This window comes from Crocodylus porosus, unplaced genomic scaffold (assembly GCF_001723895.1).
Source record: "Crocodylus porosus isolate Cpor-Errol unplaced genomic scaffold, CroPor_comp1, whole genome shotgun sequence".
Taxonomy (NCBI): Eukaryota; Metazoa; Chordata; order Crocodylia; family Crocodylidae; genus Crocodylus; species Crocodylus porosus.
Window position 1 is genome coordinate 26,244,851 of NW_017728915.1, and position 7,942 is coordinate 26,252,792.

Below are 7,942 nucleotides of genomic sequence, written 5' to 3' on the forward strand. Positions count from 1 at the left end.
CTTGCTATAAAAATACTTCACATCACATGGAGAGCATGACTGCGCCCACACAGTCAGAGGGAACTACTGTTTTCTGTCCTTCCAGAGTTAAAGGAAAACTTAATGGCATATGTTTTCCCAAGGTGAGAAGCCCTGTTTGCCATGAATAAAGGAAGTGTTGCAGCCTTTTCCCACCAGACCAGTCTGTATACTGAGTGTACCTTTTTTTCCAAGACACTTTTTATCATGTGGGACTTTGGCAAAAAGAGCATTATGACTTGAGGTCTTGTCTGCTCCTTGGGCTGTTAAAGGTCCCCTTGCTCTCGTAACAGAATAGGACTTTTTTGCCTCTCTCTTTCTGTATAATTTAATTTCACTTTACGGTTGTGTAAAATGCCAGTTGTCTACCTGTCTGCTGTCTTTTGCCCCAGAGGTGGCAGTATTATAAAACTGTGTGTATATATAGTTTCTGAATTGTTTTGAATCCCTTGGAGATTAAAGATGTAGTGTATTTGAAGCATTGTACGTGGTATTTTAACAGGGCGAAAATGACTGAGCAACTGGGGAGAACTAGTTGGACCTATTAGACTCTGCTGCAATACTTTCACCCTGAACTCTTTTTCAACCTGAATCTTTTAAAACTCAACTCTTTTTAGGAGTTTTAGCCTGGTTTTGCTAAGATGTATACAAACTAATGTGCCACTCCTGGAAAGATGCATGTGGTGCAAATACCAACAGTGCATAAAATAAAGGCACATGCATAAACTTTTAAAGACTAGAATAAAATAAAGGCCAACTAATCTAAATTGGCCAGTTCCCTTTCTTGGGTTCGAAGGGATGATAAAGATGCACAATAAAAAAATGGCTTAGGAGCTTTCTAATATTTACTTAGGTCTGTCAATGATAACAAGGCATTCCCAAATGTGTAGATGCCTTGCTATTAGGTAAACACAAAGGTTAATATTTTGCTGTGCTTAATGGGGGGGAGGGGAGTACAGTGACTTCAACCACGTTTGTGCTCTCCTGAATCTGAGGCAGCTCTGAAGGTTGTTTAAATGACAGCGGCCTCCCCAGGCTGCACCGTGGGCCAATGCGCCAGGACATCCGTGGTGCTTGACTCCTACACTCCTCCGCTGCCCTGCACCAAGGCTTGCCAAGGAGTCTACAGAGCAGCTTTGTGGCTGGCTTCTACAGCCTCTGTATCAAGGAAATACTCCCACAGGTACATAACAGACTTGTAGGGGCCCTGAGGGCTGCTCCAACATTTTTACTCAACAGAAGGCCCCTGGAATAAGAAAGAGGAACTTGTCTATGTGAATTATGCGGGTAACAAGAATAAATCTGATGCTGCTTAGTCTATGGAGATGATTGACTAACTGTTTCTTCATCTTAGATAACGAATTTTGATGTGATTTCCTTCCCCCTCACACACCCTTTTTTCTCCATTACTTCCTCTTAAAATCTGTGCATAAAAGTGAGTGTTTTTATCTTGTAAGTAGAAATCGGATTGAATTTTTTTGACCTCCTGAGAATCAGTTTGGGGTTGTTTTGTGTAACTCGATGGCAGCTCCATTGTGGCTACTTGCTTTTGTCCTTCCCAGTGGGTTGTGTGTTGTTACACTTCCTGCATGTGTGGAACAAAATGCCCAAATCAGTACATACTTTTTAAATGGTGAGGAACATGTGGCATTTTCAGAGATGAATTAAACTTTCTGGGCAGGGATGGGGAGGAATCTAAAGGTGTATCTAATAATATGCACGAGGCGCATCCTTTCTTCATAATTTATACCTAGAATTTGGGGCTGCTTCCCTTGTGAACTTGTAAAACCTAGGATGAACAAAACAGGCTAGATTGCCTGTAAGGGCTGAATTTGGGAAACTTTTAGGTAGTCGCAAATGGCATCTGCAATGAGGCTGTTAGTACAGAGAGCCTCCCTGTCTGCTGTCCCATGCCTTTACAACGGTGTGCGGTAGTCAGAAGACCTGTAGGTATTGACAGGAGGGCACTACGTTGTCAGCAACGTGTGAGATTTCAAAGATCCTCTGTGTGACCCACTTTTGCAGATCGCCCTTCCAACACTTCATGTTCCTCTCTCAGGGCTCCCTTTCCCCTTCCTTCGTTGTACTGACTGCTCTCTTAGCTGAAGAGCTCTGGTTTCTGCTTGGCGAGGTGCACTACTGCAACTTCTGAGTTGGATTAGCTTTGCACGACACATTACTGCCACATCTAGGGGCTCTGCGTGCTGCAAGGACTATTTCTGCAGGCCTCAAGACTAGAGGTTTGAGCTGTGAGCTTCCCCTCCTAGCTAGCACTGGATTGCTGCACCAGTCCTCACCCATGGATCTGGTTCTATTAGTACTGATGGTCAGTATTAAGAATGTGGACAAACTGAAGAGTCCAGAAGAGGGCAATGAAAATGGTTAGGGGACTGGGGCATGTCACTTATGAGGAGAGGCTAAGGGAGCTGGGCTTATTTAGTCTGGAGAAGAGAAGACTGAGGGGGGGATTCAATAGCAGCCTTTGACTACCTGATGGGTGGATCCAAAGAGGAAGGAGCTGGACTGATCTCAGTGGTGGCAGATGAAAAAACAGGGAGCAACGGTCTCAAGTTGCAGCAAGGGAAGTTTAGTTTGGATATTAGGAAAAAACTTTCTCACGAGGAGGGTAGTAAAACACTGGAACAGGCTACCCGCAGGGTTCTGGACTCTCCATCCTTAAAGGTTTTCAAGATCCGGCTAGACAAAGCATTGGCTGGGATGATCCAGTTGGGGATGGGCCTGCTTTGAGCAGGGGGTTGGACTAGATGTGACCTCTTGAGGTCCCTTCTGACCCGAACTTTCTATGATTCAATACCCGAACTTTCACCAGGAGCAGACTGGGGCCCTTTCTTCCTGACACATACCGTAGTAATCTATAAATCTGACTCTGCAAAATAATCCTCTGCCAAAATAATTTGCTGCCATGTGACTGCAGGCTACAGAAGTGTGTGCACACTGGCATGCATGGGGTGAAAATGAGGGGATGCAATAAAAAGTTCTGGAAGACTTGACTAACTGACATTCCTTCATCAGTTAGCTTTTATGAAGTTTTTGAATTTGAGAGGTCAGAGGGTGTAGGATTTTTAAATTGAGATACTGAAGGGAAATTTTTCTCTCCTATGTCAAACCCTAATCACTGCTCAGCGCTCTTGGAATTTGGCAGCATACCAGAGCTCCTTCCCCTTAGTAGGTCATGTGGAAATACTGGAGCATTTTCTTAAAGAAACTCTCAGCTCTTTCAAGTGCTTGTATGGATGCTACTTTCTTGTTTGAATTGGGCCCTCGTTCCTGCAAAACTGTAACGGCATTTTCCCCAGAACAGGCACCATTCATATCTGTGGAATTTTATAGATAGTTATTAAGCATCTTAAATACATTAATGCAACTTTTAAAATTAGGCTGTAGGTTGACATTCATGTTTAACCGCAGCTGTGTCAAATCTTGAAAATATTGCAAAATATGCTCAACCTAACTATCGTAGAAACTCACAAGTTTAATACTATTTTTGCTTCATTTTTTTATGTGGGTTTCTGTTAATCTGCAATCATCCAAGGGCTTATCAAAAGCTATAGATTTCCTATATGAACTGCTGGAACATGAGAGTTAATTTGTTCAGATATGCAAGTTAGTGATTTATGGTTATGAATTCTCTTCTCACTACCGTTAATGCCTGGATTGTCACTAGGTTAAAGTTACAACCGCAGCGCTGGAGGTCTAAGAGTTAGTAGTTCTGTCCCAGACCAGATTAACTCTTCTGTGCTCATGTGAATCTTTGACTCAGCTCAGTGTATTCCCTTTACACGTTGCATTTTCTTGGAATGATACCTGTCCTGTTAGCTCCCATTAGCTACGGCTTGCCTACAGGTTTGTTGATCTTTCTGAGTTATAGGTTGTCTCCTCCTAACCCTCTATTAGATTCCAGGTATGAAATCATCCTTGACAGATGCAGTGACCTGCCTATTTATTTATATAATGTTGTGGTAGGGCCCGAGACTTAGGGTCCTACTAGGTGAGCCCCAGTGCACATACACAGAATGAAATAAAGTATCTGCCCTAAAGAGTGCATAATCTTATAAATCAAAGTTTTTTTTACAGGATCATGAACAGCTATGGGTGACTGCAATGAACTTTTTACTGACTCAGTATATTAAATATATTCCATACATTTACTGCATAAGTATTTTCCTTTAAACACTCCATAGCAGACTCAATAAAGATGCCGCTTCTGTATCAAGTGGGAGTGTGTGTAAAGGATTCCTTTGTTAAACGTTGGCAGAAACCACTCCAGTCTTTGCCAAGTCAATCCAGCCCACCCACCCTTCCATCAGGATGCCAAGAATTCTCCCAGTATGGCTTGGGATTGACTCCATGCCATCTACAGCAGTGGTGGGGGTGGGGGGGAGCACACTTTGATGACCATGAAGCTGAAAAGGGTATGGTAGTTGTGGCTCTGCATGGTGATGTCAGTGTTTTGCAGCCCCAAGGAATTGTCTTAAAACCTCTGAAATCACAGTCATGACACCGGCAACTCAGTGCATGTGAAAGCATTTTTCACCATCGCTAGTAATTACACCTTAAATTATTGGAAAGCAAAGAATGTTAGCCAGGCTTTGTACATAGACAGTTAACTTTCTTTCCAGTTCTTAAAAAGGCTTCATTAATATTTTAATATTTACAAATTTAGGCTCCTTACTCCCATTTCCTTCCTGTTCTGAGAGGGGAATTGAGTCACTGAGGAGCTAAGAGACTTGCCAAAGCCACATGGGAATGCTGTGAGCAAATCAGAACCAGAATCTCAATATCCTGTCTTCCAGCCCTGCCCCAGAACCACACAACCATTCCTCCCCTTTGCATTGCACTGACCTTTCATGGGGACACTTTCTCATTCTCCTGCAACATGCTGTTGTGCTTTGGTTGAAACTACTCTGAATACATCAAACTTGTCTTCATGGATTATTATATATCTTTAGTTTTGTAAAGAAATGTGCTTAGGACTGTTCTGTATTGTGAAGAGCCCACATCAACTCCTCCGGAGGAAAGTATAGTTGTGGAATGAAGAGTTTCCCTTTAAGATGAATTGTGAAAGCCCCATGTGTCTGAAGCATCTTGTAGGTTACCCAAAATCCAGACTGAAGCTATTGTGCGGTGGCAACCACATTCTGAGAGAGTCTCTGATTTCCTTGGGATCTCATAGAAATATTGAAATTAGAGATGGGAAAGACTGATTAATTCATCATATCCAGGCCTCTGCCAGCAGAGGACTTCCACCCTTGTACGTTTACATATCACATCATTAGGCTAACGTTAAATGTCCCAAGCAATGGGGGTCCTCACCACTTCCCATGGAGGCTATTTCAGATTTTTACAACCCGGTGTTTTCCCCAGGGTTTGGTTGTCCCCCAGCTTGTCCTACTGCAAAGGAAAGTTTAAACTACCCCTCACCCCAAAGACATTTCCTATGTGCTGTCCTTCCTGGGAGAAAATTATAGCATGAGTTAGAAATGGAAAGGGAGGGGGAAAGAAGATCATAGAAACTATTTCCAAGGTAATTTTATGCTATGCTTATCTTGTATTGGATTGTTATTCCTTTGCAAGGGGGAATGGAACAGTTATTTTGAGTAATGGCATTAATACATTGCTCTGTCATCTACCCTGGTTCTGTCCTATTGCAGGTCTCTTGGTTTCTATCTACATTGTTATTTAGGTCTTTAGTTTTGAACATAGTCTGATATTTTAAACACTGAGTTGCTGAAAGATTTTTGCCTCTTTTCTCCACCAATATTTTTTGTGGTTCTTCCTGTGTAGGGGATTCAGACCTAACTGAGGGGGCTGACTGCTTTCCACATGTTGGGACATTCTTTCCTGAAAAATAAACCTGTTTTCCTTACAAATAAGGAACCTAATTTGAGGAACTGAATGGGGAGTTGTCCAGCCTTCTTTAAAGCACTGCTGCTAGCAAAGATTTCTCATGATTGATGTAGGTACCTCAGAAGAAGAAACTTTTGCTTTTGGAATATGGGTGATGGCATCAATGTAGAATTTTTTTCGTAGAAGCAACTATCTTCATAAGGGTTTGGGAGTCCTCAGTTCAGTCACCATGATGTACCATCACTAAGTACGCCCTCTGAATATAGAGTTTATTAGCTTTCTCAGCTTAATTTTGAATGTGCATTACATGGCAAACTGTTGCGTGTCTTTCCAGGGGTATGCTCATATTGTATATTTATGTACAAGAGTGAAAGGATTCAATGTCTTTCCAAGTGTAGTGAGTCCCTCTTGGATGCCAGTTATGTCATTCTGTGGCTGTGAAATCTAAGCCTTGTCTTTGAAGTAGGTTTCAGAATTTAAAATTTGACTTGGAAAAATAGTTCTCACCCTCATGGAAGATCATATTGAAAATACTCAGAATACAGACTCATGTAGGGCTGTTGTCTTGAGTTTACAGACAGCCTGAAACAACAGTTCTGACAAGTGTGAACTGCCCCATATGTTTAAAAGGATTAACTCTGAAACCTAAAGTACTTCAATATAAACATTACTAACGATTTAATTGCTGAGCAAGATTAACAGAATATATCCAAGCTATCACCCTACAAAAATGTATTGCTTCTAATGCATCCATCCCTGGATACCAAACACATGACAGCTCTTCCAAAATGAACATTTTCTTTTTCTATTTTTCATCTACCTTTAATTTGGGATGTATTTTGTGACCTACTGTTGTGTCACTTTACTCACCTCTCTGTTTACAACCATAAGCAAATTCCTTCCTTTTTCTTTATAGCCTTTAAATATTTACAGATGGATTTTTCTCCTAGATGTCTCTGCAGCCTTTGGTAAGGTTATCACATCAAGAAAGAGTGGGGCAGAGGACATTTGGGGTGACAGGTGCCCCAGCTGATTCCACAGCTTCCCTGGGCGGGAGGGAAGTTTAATAAGGAAGCAGTTCCTGATATCAAAGCTACTTCTACTTTGCTGCGATGTAAGGCTATTGCTTCATGTCTTACCTTCTATGGAAAGGACAGCGTGTTGCTTCTCCCTCTTCCTTATGGCAGCCTTTTAAATCTCATGTCTCCCCTTCATCACTTTGTGTCCAAGCTGAACATGTCTAATAGTCTCAACCCTTCCAGCCCCTTGAATCCTGTCTGTCGCCTGTCTCTGCCCCTGAAACTCTTCTCCATCCTTCTTGAAACGCGGAGCTCAGAACTCCCTCCTTCCCCTCAACCATCCTGGCTCTTACCTGCTCTCCCCTGGGGCCCTCCCTCGAGGCATGGAGAAAGCAAGCGGGGATTTATTATTTACAGTCTCTCACAATACAGGAACGAGGGGTCACAGCACGAAACTAGCAGTAGTAAGATTAAAACCAACACGAGGAAGGTCTTCATAGAAGAGCAGGGTGGCCATCACAGAGGACAGCCCGGTTGTCCTCTGTTGATACGAAACCCGACGCCTTTCTGTCCTCTATTTTTCTTGAGAAATGTCCTCTTGAAGAGAAAAGTAGAGGCCAGAAAGGCGTCGGGTTTCGTAACAAGAAGACAAAAGTAGCAGAAAACCCAACCGCCCTCTACGACGGCCGCCCTAGGAAAGAGCGGGGCTCGTTGCCACCGCGCGCAGCGGAGGGAGCCTGACAATTTAACCGGACCCCGAAGGGACTGGCCGCCTTCGTGGCTGACAGGGGCACCGGTTGCAATGGAGTTGGGGAGAAGCAGCGCTTCTCGGGCCTTCCCTTTCGTTATTTTGGAAAGAAGTGTTTCACGTTCCCCGTCCAAATCCGTGAGTCAGCCCAGAGCCACGAGCGGGTCAGTCCGGGCGCCCCACCGGACAGTCCGCGTGCTGTGGCGGTCGCCCCGTGCCCTCGGCCACAGCGCTCCCGCGTCCAGGAGCCGGGGGCGGGGCCTGTCGCGGGGGCGGGGCTGGCCCCGCC

General features: G+C 43.7%; 1 long non-coding RNA gene across 1 annotated transcript; it reads right to left on the reverse strand.

Annotated features, from left to right (window-relative positions):
* Positions 1–1,001: 1,001 nt before the first annotated feature.
* On the reverse strand, positions 1,002–7,244 carry LOC109310799. The gene is made up of 3 exons (XR_002101326.1): positions 7,026–7,244; positions 1,502–1,603; positions 1,002–1,264 (listed from the first exon to the last, which is right to left on the reverse strand). It is a non-coding gene; the product is annotated as an uncharacterized LOC109310799 (long non-coding RNA).
* Positions 7,245–7,942: the final 698 nt, after the last annotated feature.